Genomic DNA, 13,451 nt, shown 5'->3' on the forward strand with positions numbered 1-13,451 from the left:
ACCTTAGTTTACCAAACCCATCTTGGCCTATTTTTAGGACGTAGTGCGGAGGTCGTTCAGATGTAATATCTGATGCGATTGTTACGCGATACTACACTCATAAGAGTCTCTCTTGAGAATAATTTTGGATTACGAGTATTCGTTCCTCCGATAATATTCGAAGGATGGGATGATGACTATGGGAACCTCTGGTAGAACATGCTTGGCAGGTTTAAACCCTAGTACACTCCCTTTGGGTGGTTCTCAACCGAGACTCCATGCTCGTGACTCACAACAAACCCGTGATTCATGGTTGATGCATTCACACATCCTTAATATCAATGGAACTTGGGTGTCGATAAGGTGCAAACCATAATCCGCCAAAATGGATGATTGATATTAAGGATGATTGAGCCGGTTCATGTATCGTTAATATCAATGGAACTTGGGTGTTGATAAGGTGAAAACCATAATCCACCAAAATGGATGATTGATATTAGGGATAATATGATCCTTCCCATGACCTTTGTTTGGTGTGCTTTGCTTGATCCTTGAGTGTGATTGTCGCATTCATGCACCCATTTGCATTCATGTCATCAAAAAAATCAGAAAATTTTCAAGGAACTTAAGGGGTTTATTTGCAAAATTTTCAGACATGGAAAAACAAAAAAGGCATACAAAGAAGTACAACTTCAGACAACCCAATCTGAAAGAGTTAAGGAATCTGACATCCTATGTATTAGATCCCTTGGGTTTCAAAGCTCGTTTTGGGAAGCTTCTACCTCTGCTGACTACTCAGGTTGATGAAGTGTTGATGGGTACTTTGGTGCAGTTCTATGATCCTCTGTATCACTGCTTCTCTTTTCCGGACTTTCAGCTATTGCCTACGCTTGAGGAGTATGCTCACCTTGTGGGTATTCCTATTCTGGATCAGGTGCCGTTCAGTGGCATGGAGAGTATTCCTACTTCTCGAGAGATTGCAAACTTGTTGCACATAGATGAAGCCCTGATTAGTGCTCATATGACCACCAAAGGTGGAATTCAAGGTCTCCCTGCTGAGTTCCTCATTGCTCAAGCTACTATCTATGGGAAGGCCATGAGTGAGGATGCCTTTGAGGCCATATTTGTACTTCTCATCTATGGGTTGGTATTGTTCCCCAACATCGACAAATTTGTGGATGTGAACGCCATTAGGATCTTCTCTGTTCTTAATCCCGTTCCGACTCTGTTGGGTGATACCTATTTCTCTTTGCATCTGAGGAATGCAAAGGGTGGTGGCGCTATTGTGTGCTGTTTGCCTCTGTTGTACAAGTGGTTTATTTCGCACTTGCCTCAGACGGTTGCTTTCAAGGAGAACAAGGGATGTCTACGGTGGTCTACGAGACTCATGTCTCTCACTAATGACGATATCTCTTGGTATAACCGTGTATATGACGGTGTGCAGATCATTGATTATTGTGGTGAATTCCCTAATGTGCCTCTTCTTGGTACATGTGGTGGGATCAGCTACAACCCTATTTTGGCACGTCGTTAGCTTGGGTTCCCCCTAAAGGATAAACCTCATAACATTCTTTTAGAAGGTGTGTTCTTTCAGGAGGGTAAATATCCCCAAGGCCTGAAAGCTAGGATGGTTCGTGCTTGGCGCAAGATCCACAAGAAGGGCAGGAATGATTTGAGTCCGAAGAATTGCATTGCTTTGGAGCCGTATACTGCTTGGGTAAGGAAGAGAGCTACTTAGTATCTCATGCCTTATGATTATCCGAGACCTACCCCTATGATTGTAGCTGGGCCTTCAACCCTCCCCAATCAAGGAGTAGAGGAGTTGAGAGATAAAGACCTTTCACGTGCCCGGATCCGTGAAAGAGAAGAGTTGCTGCAGCAGATCAAGGAGAAGGACGCTCTGATTGAGTTCCTCGAGCATCAAGTCATTGATGATCCTGATGATTCCTGGACTTCTCTACTTCCTCAGTCTTCCAAGTTCTGGAAAATGAGGTATGACAGACTCGCCAAAGAGAAGGCGGATATGGAAGCAGCATATGAGAGAGAGGTGAAGAGGCTTCGTGCAACTTATCTTCCCGCATCCCGAGCTTCTAGGGATCCATAGGATGTTTATTTTCCTTTTCTCTTGTAATATGATTGACAATGTTGTACTCCTTTCTCAAATATATTTGATGAGATATTTTCCATATGCGATAAAATGTTTAATATTTCAAAAATTGCCTATAGAACCTTAAAAGTTCCTTGAAATATAAAAAAGCAAATCATATGCACGAGCATTGCATGCATCATTCGCATAAGTAGGTGTTGTTCCGGTCTTCTTGTCTGTGGCTTAATTCTTTGCTCTTCATTTATTTTGAAGACAAGCTGACTCATCGGTACTACACCAGAGCCAACTCTGCCAGATTGATGGATCACCTTGAGCAAGAGAATCGTGAGCTGAAGGATGAAGTCGCCAGACTTACTGCTTTGATGGAATCTTTCCTGGCTGCTCAGAACCAGTCGTCTCCGACACCTGCAACTCCTCCCCAGAGGACTGTTATTTATGAGATTGTCTCTTCAACAGTGCCAACTGCCAGTGCCCATTTTGTGCCGAATGCCATGCCACCCGGGTTTCCGTGGGGGATGCCTCCTCACTTTGTGCCCGAGATTCCTGGTCCAACGTTTGCTTCCATGCCGACATCTAGCCCGATCATTACTGTGCCTCCTCCTGTCGTGCATACCGTTCCTAGGGTAGACGACACCATCTATCATTCTGATCCGTCTGAGGGCTCAGATGTTCATGAGAAGATGGATGCGATGAATGACCAATTTCTTGAACTCCGCAAGGAATTGAAGACCCTTCGAGGAAAGGATTTGTTTGGGAAATCTGTTGTCGAGCTGTGTTTGGTTCCCAATGTTAAAATTCCTGTAAAATTCAAAGTCCATGACTTTGAAAAGTACAAGGGGAACACTTGCCCACTCAGCCACCTGGTTATGTATGCTAGGAAAATGTCTACTCAAACGGATAATGATCAGCTGCTCATTCATTATTTCCAGGACAGTCTGTCCGGTGCCGCATTGCGTTGGTACATGAGTTTGGATAGCGCAAACATCTGTTCCTTCAATGATCTTGGCGAAGCCTTCGTCAAGCAGTACAAATACAACGTTGATATGGCTCCCGATTGGGATCAGTTGCGAGCCATGTCTCAGAAGGATAAGGAAACATTCAAAGAGTACGCCCAGAGGTGGCGAGAGTTGGCAGCTCAGATTACTCCTCCGCTAGAAGAGAAAGAAATGACCAAGACTTTGAGTTCATTTTACTATGAGCGGATGATCGCTAGTGCTCCCTCTGACTTCACTGAAATGGTGAACATGGGGATGCGACTAGAGGAGGGAGTCCGTGAAGGACGGCTATCTAGAGATGGAGGCTCTTCTACCAAACGATATGGGGCGTTTGCTAAGAAGAAAGATGGAGAGGCACATGCTGTGCAATCCCATGTTAAACCCAGAAGACCCTCTGTGAAGAGGAATCCTGTGCGTCATGCCAACAGTCAGCATCAGGTGGCTCATGTAGCACCTGTTTTCCGTGACAATCAGTAGTATCAGCACAACAATCATCAACAATAATCTCAACAATATCAGCAACAATATCAGCAACAACATCGTCCTCAGCAGCAGGCCTACCAGCCTCGCAATAGTAATCAAGCCAGTACAAGTTATGAGAGGAAGAAGATCACTTTTGATCCGATTCCGATGTCATATGTAGAGCTGTTTCCTTCTATGATAGAACGGAAATTGATTACTCCCAGAGATCCTCCGGCTATACCTGTCAACCCTTAGTGGTGGTATAAGCCCGATCTTCACTGTGCTTATCATTCGGGTGCTCCCGGTCATGACATAGAGAATTGATTTCAGTTGAAGACCAAGGTGCAAGACCTTGTCAGATGCGGAGTTCTGAGCTTTGAGGACGTTGGTCCTAATGTTAAAAAGAACCCATTGCCCGAGCATGGGAAATCTGTTAACATGGTCCAGGGTTGCCCTGGCAAATACAAGGTCAAATATGTTAGCCATATTCGACAGTCTCTGGTTGAGTTGCACCGGTTGCTATGTGATTACAGTCATTTGGAGCATGATCATGATAAATGCCGAATCTGCTCTGTTAACAGATTGGGTTGTCGCCAAGTGCGAAAAGATCTTCAGGAGTTGCTGGACGAGGGAACCATTGAGATCCTCCAGAACAGGAATGTTGATGAAGATGAGCCAGAGGTCAACGTCATTTCTCCAGTGTTTCGAGTACCTGAACCTGTTATCATTAAATATGATGGTAGTAAGCAGAAGGTTTCTCCTTCCCTGATTATCAAGCCTGCAGGTCCTGTGCCTTATTCATCTGATAAAGCAATTCCCTTCCGCTATAGTGTTGTTGCTGTGGAAGATGGGAAAGAAGTGTCGTTGCCTTCATCCGCTGTTGTGAATATTGCTGATGTCAGCGGGTTGACCCGTAGCGGTCATGTGTTTCCAGCGCCTTCTAAGCCTCAGGCTAGGGCTGATTTTGTTGAACGTCTGGTTGGGAATGCAGTGAACTCTCCGAATCGGGCACCTGTTGCTAAACCCTCCTTTGTACAAAAGACTCTTACTTCTGTTGGCCCTAGTGGCAATGTGAATGAAGACTGTGATGAGATGCTGAGGCTCATCAAGAAGAGTGAGTACAATGTTGTAGACCTGCTTCTACAAACTCCGTCCAAGATATCCATGCTATCTTTGCTTCTGAATTCAGAACCCCATAGGGAGGCTTTGCAGAAAGTTCTGGATCTGGCGTATGTTGATCACGACGTCACAATTGAAAAGTTTGATAGCATTGTTGCAAACATTACTGCTTGTAACAATTTGAGTTTCTGTGACTCTGATCTCCCTGAGGAGGGAAGAGACCACAACATGGCTTTACATATATCCATGAATTGCAAGAACGACGCCATGTCCTACGTGCTGGTGGACATTGGGTCATCTCTGAATGTATTACCGAAGACCACTCTTTCTAGATTGTCATATCAAGGGACTCCCATGAGGCAGAGTGGTGTTGTTGTGAAAGCGTTTGATGGGTCGCGTAAGACTGTAATTGGGGAAGTTGATCTCCCGATCAAGATTGGCCCAAGTGATTTCCATATCACCTTTCAGGTTATGGATATTCACCCATCATATAGTTGTCTCCTTGGTAGACCATGGATTCACGAGGTTGGTGCCGTGACATCCACCCTACACCAGAAGCTAAAATTCGTCAAGAATAAGAAACTGGTTGTGGTAGGGGGAGAAAAGGCTCTCCTGGTAAGCCATTTGTCTTCCTTCTCGTACATTGATGCTGAGGATGAAGTTGGAACCCATTTCCAATCTTTATCTATTGCTGAGCCAATTGAGAAGAAGTCTCCTTCATTTTCTTCCTATAGAGATGTGAAGTTGGCTATTGAGCATGGTGCAACTGCAGGTTTAGGAAAAATGATTGAGCTTGAAGATAACAAGTCCCGGGATGGCATTGGCTATTCTTCTGGGGTCTTCAATGAGAGAGGGTTGTTCAAGAGTGGAGGTTTCATCCACGTTGTTCAAGCTGAGGAAGCTGCTGCTATCTTAGAAGAGGATGCAGAGGACTCCGACAATTTTGTTATCCCTGACGGTATCTGCCACAATTGGGTCGCTGTGGATGTTCCTACGGTCATTCATAAGTCAGCGTAATGTGTTCACTTTGTTTGAAAACCCTTCTCCCATGCCAAAAGGAGAAGTGATGACATTGTTGGCATCATATATACAATGATATTTCATTCAATAAATGCATGTTAAACATTTGTTTTTCCAATTGTTTTCACTTTTTGCTTTTTTGCATGAAATCGGTGATCACAAAAAACCTAAAAAAAAACAACAAGAATAAAATCAGCTTTTCATCTGCATAATGATTTGTCTTGTTTAAATTCTAAAGTTTTTCATTATCCAAAATCATTATGCAGGTTGATTCTAAAACCCATTGAACATAGTGATCCAACGCCATCTCCCAATTTTGAATTCCCTGTATTTGAGGCAGAGGAAGATGATGTTGAAGAGATTCCTGATGAGATTTCCCGTCTCCTTGAGCACGAAGAGAAGATCATTTAGCCGCATCTCGAGAATCTGGAAACAGTCAACTTGGGGTCTGAGGATTGTGTTCGGATAGTGAAGATTGGGGCACTCCTTGAAGAGTCTGTCAAGAAGGGGTTGATCAGTTTACTACGAGAATATTCTGATATCTTCGCTTGGTCGTATGAAGACATGCCTGGTCTAGATACAGATATTGTGCAACATTTCCTGCCTTTGAAGCCTGAGTGCGTGCCAATGAAGCAGAAGCTCAGAATAACTCATCCTGATATGGAAGTGAAGATCAAAGAGGAAGTTCAGAAGCAAATTGATGCGGGGTTTCTGGTGACTTCTACATATCCTCTATGGGTGGCTAATATTGTGCCCGTGCCTAAGAAAGACGGAAAAGTCCGAATGTGTGTGGACTATAGAGATTTGAATAAAGCTAGTCCGAAAGATGATTTCCCTCTACCACACATTGACATGTTGGTAGACAATACAACTAAATTCAAATTCCTCTCGTTTATGGACGAATTTTCCGGATATAATCAGATTAAGATGGCACCCGAGGATATGGAGAAGACAATATTCATCACACCTTGGGGAACATTCTGTTATCGAGTGATGCCCTTCAGTTTGAAGAACGCCGGAGCCACGTATCAACGCGCTATGACTACCTTGTTTCATGATATGATGCAGAAGGAGATAGAGGTCTATGTCGATGACATGATTGCTAAGTCTAGAACGGAAGTTGAACATGTAGAGCATTTGTTGAAGCTTTTTCAGTGTTTGAGGAAGTACAAGCTTCGTTTGAATCCGAAAAAGTGTACATTTGGAGTCCGTTCTGGCAAGTTATTAGGCTTTATAGTCAACGAGAGAGGTATTCAGGTTGATCCTGCAAAGGTCAAAGCAATACAAGAGATGCCTGCGCCCAAAACTGAGAAGCAAGTCCGAGGTTTTCTTGGCCGCTTGTGTAACACCCTTCTAAATACCCCAAAATATTTAATTAAAATGATAATAATTCAATCAGAGTAATTATGCCTCGAAGGGTGTCACACAATCATTTCACAACGATCATCATAATTTCCTGTCATGCTCAGTTATTTAACTCAAATTATAAAGTATTGGCATAATACGCAACGGATAGAAAACAACTCAATTATTCCAAACATGTAACATATTACATGCAAAATGGTTCACAACCAATCAATAAAATATTCAAACATCCCATCCCGATGTTACATCTATCAGAGCATGACCCACTAGGAGACTACACTAGACTCCAAGCACTAGCTCCTATTCAACTCACTGCTCGTTACCTGAAAAATAGGTGTAAGGGTGAGTTCCTCAATCAATATAATAAGCATTATACAACATTATGTAATGTTAAGTAAATAACGCATCAAATCACCCTAACCAGACTACACGCTCAATAACGGCAGCGTCAATTCAAATATCATACTCAACCATAACATATCACATGTGTATAATCTCCAACCATACTCAACATCAACAACACTACACACAACACACATATAATACTGGAATACATCCAATCATATTATATGCCATACATTCATTATGCAATGAGACTCAACATATGCGGTACCGACTCTTCTTGAACTTACAGTTCAAGCTCACCGATCCCTCCGGATACGGCTACTAAGCTCACTAGTCCCACTCATTTGAGACCTAGTGACTCACTCACTAATTCCTCACCATGGGAATTAGCTACAGCCCCAAAGGCTAGACTATGCAAGCTAATCATCTAGCATGCAAACATCAACAACAATTCACAACGATTTGCTCACTAATCCCTCACAATGGGAATTAGCTACAGCCCCACAGGCTATGCCATGCATGCTAATCATCTAGCAATGCAGCATCAACAACAATTCAAGAATAGACAATATGCTCACACTATAAGTCATACAACAGTCTATTCACAATGCATACATAACTGATACATTTACAGCATAATGCACACCATCACATATCATCAACACAATTATCACGAAAGCATATCATATCATGCCACACAATCAATCATAGTATTAGCACACCCTACTAATACCTATGCCTCTCAAAACAACGGGAAATGATCCCTAATACATCGGTCCTCAGCTAAATCACATCACTCAGCCTAAACAGCCAAAACTGCACCACCGCAGCACAGAAATCACAATTTAATATCCACTTCTGCACAGCACAGTTCGCGCCGCGCAGGAGGGTTCGCGCCGCGAACGGTGCGTCACAGAACCCTTCTGGATTTGACAGTTCGCGCCGCGAACGGGGCTTCGCGCCGCGAATCGCGCGCGAACAGAACCCTCTGCTACAGAAAATAGATTTCAGGTCTACAATGGTTTTCCCTATTACGAAACCTATCCGACCCAACCTTCCATAGTCCAATTTACATTAATTAATCGTCCTCATTGTCAACACAATTCATATCTTATTTGATTACACCAAACCTAACACGTTTACATCAAATTCCTACGAATTCCCTCTCAATTCTTCCCCAATTTCATTCATCCCAAAAGTTCACAATTTCATCCTAATCATCCAATTCAGAGGTAATTCAAAGGTCTATCACTACCCATGACACATTATCATATAATACCCGTTAAATCAACGATAAACCCCCCTTACCTGAGTTAATCCGGCAAATTCTGCAGCTTCAAGCTCTTCCTCTTCTCTTGTTCTGCCTTTTGCCCTTTTTCTCTTTCAGCCGCTTCTCTTTTCCTTTTCACGTGAAAACCCTTGTTCCAAAATTGGGACTTTTTATTCCAACTTATATATTCCAATAAATAATTATTCCAATAATTATTATTCCAAAATAATAATAATAATAATCCAAATTTCTAATTATTCAATTAAATTAATAAATAAAATATTAATTTAAATTAAATAATTGTCTTATTTTAATTGGGGTGTTACAACTCTCCCCCACTAAAAGAGTTTTCGTCCTCGAAAACATACCTCAAGCGAACAACTCTGGGTAAGACTCCTTCATCTGACTCTCCAGTTCCCAAGTCACATTGCCACCTGCTGGTCCTCCCCAAGCTACCTTCACTAAGGCAATCTCTTTACCCCGTAACTGCTTCAACTCTCGATCCTCAATCCTCATAGGTGATGTTTCAACAGTCAGGTTATCTCTCACCTGTACATCATCTAATTGGACAACATGCGACGGATCATGAATGTATCTCCTCAACTGAGACACATGAAAAACATCATGCAAATTCGCAAGCGACGGCGGTAAAGCGACACGATAGGCTACCTCTCCTATCCTTTCCAAAATCTGGTAAGGACCAATAAATCGAGGAGTCAACTTCTTTGACTTCAAAGCTCGACCAACACCAGTTATCGGAGTAACACGAAGAAACACATGATCTCCCTCTTGGAACTCAAGTGACTTTCTTCTCTTATCATGATAACTCTTCTGACGACTCTGAGCAATTCTCATCTTATCCTGAATCATCTTAATCTTTTCAGTAGTCTGTTGAACAATTTCCGGTCCAACCACAGCACTCTCGCCGGACTCATACCAACATAAAGGTGTCCGACATCTCCTACCATACAAAGCTTCAAACGGTGCCATACCAATGCTCGAATGAAAACTATTGTTGTAGGTAAACTCAACCAAAGGTAAATAACAATCCCAAGCACCTCCTTTTTCCAAAACACAAGCTCTCAAAAGATCCTCTAATGACTGAATCGTCCTCTCAGTCTGACCATCAGTCTGCGGATGATATGCAGAACTCAATCTCAACTTAGTTCCCAAAGCCTTCTGCAAACCTTCCCAGAACTTCGATGTAAATCTAGGATCTCTGTCCGAAACAATACTCAACGGAATACCATGCAAACTTACAATCTTCTCAATATACAACTCAGCTAATCGCCCTAACGGATAATCCATTCTGATCGGAATGAAATGAGCCGATTTTGTCAACCTGTCAACAATCACCCAAATGGCTTCAAAATTCTTATTTGTTCTCGGCAAACCAGAAACAAAATCCATACTGATACTATCCCACTTCCACTCTGGAATAGCCAACGGTTGCATTAGCCCAGACGGTTTCTGATGTTCAATCTTTGACTTCTGACAAGTCAAACAAGAATAAACAAAACTCGCAATTTCTCTTTTCATTCCCGGCCACCAAAATAACTTCTTCAAATCATGATACATCTTCGTAGCTCCAGGATGAATACTCAAGCCACTACGATGTCCTTCCTCAAGAATACTCTTCTTAAGCTCAGTAACATCCGGAATACACACCCGATTACCAAATCTCAAAACACCATTCTCATCAACTCTGAATTCACCACCTTGACCTTGATTTACTAAAGTCAACTTATCAACCAAAAGCATATCGGATTTCTGACTCTCTCTGATCTCGTCCAAAATATTACTCGTTAACCTCAACATTCCCAATTTAACACTATTGTGAGTACTCTCACACACCAAACTCAAGTCTCTAAACTGCTCAATTAAATCCAATTCCTTAACCATTAACATAGACATATGCAATGATTTCCGACTCAATGCATCAGCCACCACGTTTGCTTTACCCGGATGGTAGTTCAAACCAAAGTCATAATCCTTCAGAAACTCTAACCATCTCCTCTGTCTCATATTCAGCTCTTTCTGATCAAACAAATACTTTAAACTTTTATGGTCACTGAAAACCTCAAATCTTGACCCGTACAAGTAATGCCTCCATAACTTCAAAACAAATACCACGGCTGCCAACTCTAAATCATGTGTCGGATAGTTCCTCTCATGAACCCTTAGCTGTCTCGAAGCATAAGCTATAACCTGCTTATTCTGCATCAACACACCACCTAAACCCAACAATGAAGCATCACAATAAACCTCGAATAGTTTCGACGAACTCGGTAATATCAGGATAGGGGCAGTAGTCAACCTTTTCTTTAACTCTTGGAACCCTTCTTCACATTTTGAATCCCAAACAAACGCTTGCCCCTTCCTAGTCAACATTGTCAACGGTAACGCCAACTTGGAAAATCCCTCAATGAATTTTCTATAATAACCTGCAAGTCCAAGAAAACTCCTTATCTCAGAAACTGACTTCGGAGCTTCCCACTTAGACACCGCTTCTATCTTAGAAGGATCAACAGCAACACCACCTCTTGAAATCACATGACCAAGAAAACTAACTTCTTCTAACCAAAATTCACACTTAGACAGTTTAGCAAATAACTTCTTTTCTCGTAGAACTCCTAAAACCACTCTCAAATGCTCAGCATGCTCTTCTTCAGATTTTGAATACACCAAAATGTCATCAATAAACACTACTACAAACTTGTCCAGGTACGGATGGAAAATCCTATTCATATACTCCATAAATACTCCAGGCGCATTAGTCACACCAAAAGGCATTACAGAATACTCATAATGTCCATACCTTGTTCTGAAAGCAGTCTTCTGAATATCTTCAGTTTTCACACGTATCTGATGATACCCAGATCTCAAATCTATTTTGCTGAACACACTAGCGCCAACCAATTGATCCATCAAATCATCGATCCTCGGCAAAGGATACCGATTCTTGATCGTCACTTTATTCAGTTGCCTGTAGTCCACACACAACCTCATAGTACCTTCTTTCTTCTTAACCAACAACACTGGTGCACCCCACGGGGACACACTAGGACGAATAAATTTCTTATCCAACAAATCTTCCAACTGACTCTTCAATTCCGTTAACTCAACAGCAGACATACGATAAGGAGCCATCGATATCGGTCTAGTACCAGGTACCAATTCAATTGAGAACTCAACTTCACGCTCTGGCGGTAATTCATTCACTTCTTCAGGAAACACATCAGGAAAATCACACACCACGGCTAAGTCGCCAATCACCAGTTTACCGTTAGCCTCCAAAGTCGCTAATAGCATAAACAGCTCTGCCCCATCAGCTACTTCCTCATCCACTTGCCTTGCTGATAAAAACAAACTCTTTTCTTCCTCAACTTCAGGAAATACCACAGTCTTATCAAAACAATTGATAGAAACTCGGTTAAACACCAACCAATTCATACCCAAGATAACATCAATTTGCACTAACGGAAGACACACAAGGTCTATCTCAAATTCTCTACCAAAAATACTCAAGGGACAGCTTAAACAGACAGAAGTAGTAGTCACTGAACCCTTCGCAGGAGTATCAATCACCATACTACCAAACATCTCAGATATCTCTAACTTAAGTTTCACGGCACAATCCAAAGATATAAAAGAATGAGTCGCACCTGTGTCAATAATAGCTGCAAGAGGAAAGCCATTAATACAACACGTACCTCGGATCAAACGATCATCTGCAGAAGTCTCAGAACCCGATAAAGCAAAAACCTTGCCTCCTGACTGATTCTCTTTCTTTGGCTTTGGACACTGTGGACTGATATGACCCAACTCTCCACAGTTGAAACAAGTCACAGTCTTCAACCGGCACTCTGCAGCCAAATGACCACCTTTTCCACACTTGAAACATTTCATCTCAGCACTGGTACACTCATGAACACGATGTCCAGCTCGACCACATCTGTAACACTTAACAGGAGCACTAGAATCTCCCCCACTAGGCCTCTTCATCCCATTCTGCCTCTGAAAACCCTTGCCAGCTGCATACGGTTTTCCACGATCAATCTGATTCTTGCCTTTCCTATCAACCCTCTGCTGATAGCTCTCAGCTCTTGCCTTGGAATCCTGTTCAAAAATTCTGCAACAGTCCACCAAATCAGAAAACACTCGGATCCGCTGATATCCAATAGCCTGCTTGATCTCGGGACGCAATCCGTTCTCAAACTTCACACACTTCGAAAATTCCCCAGCAGCCTCAGCATAGGGAGTGTAGTACTTCGACAGCTCTGTGAACTTAGCAGCATACTCCGTAACAGACCTGTTACCCTGCTTCAATTCCAAGAACTCTATCTCCTTCTTTCCTCTGACATCCTCGGGAAAATACTTCCTCAGAAATCTCTCTCTGAACACAGCCCAAGAAATCTCAGCATCTCCAGCAGCCTCCAACTCAGTGCGGGTAGCAACCCACCAATCATCAGCTTCTTCTGATAGCATATGCGTACCGAACCTGACCTTCTGGTTATCAGCACACTCAGTTACTCGGAAGATTCTCTCTATTTCTTTCAACCACTTCTGAGCACCATCTGGGTCGTATGCTCCCTTAAACATTGGAGGATTGTTCTTTTGGAACTCACTCAACTGACGAGCAGCTCCCATTCCCACCACATTCGGATTTCCTCCAAGTACTCCAGCCAGCATACCCAGAGCCTCAGCAATCGCAGCATCATCTCTACCTCTTCCAGCCATCTCTATTCTGAAAACCCAACAAGCCAAAACAATAAGTACTGATAGGGTT

The sequence above is a fragment of the Lathyrus oleraceus genome, chromosome 3, assembly GCF_024323335.1.
Source record: "Lathyrus oleraceus cultivar Zhongwan6 chromosome 3, CAAS_Psat_ZW6_1.0, whole genome shotgun sequence".
NCBI classification, from domain to species: domain Eukaryota; kingdom Viridiplantae; phylum Streptophyta; class Magnoliopsida; order Fabales; family Fabaceae; genus Lathyrus; species Lathyrus oleraceus.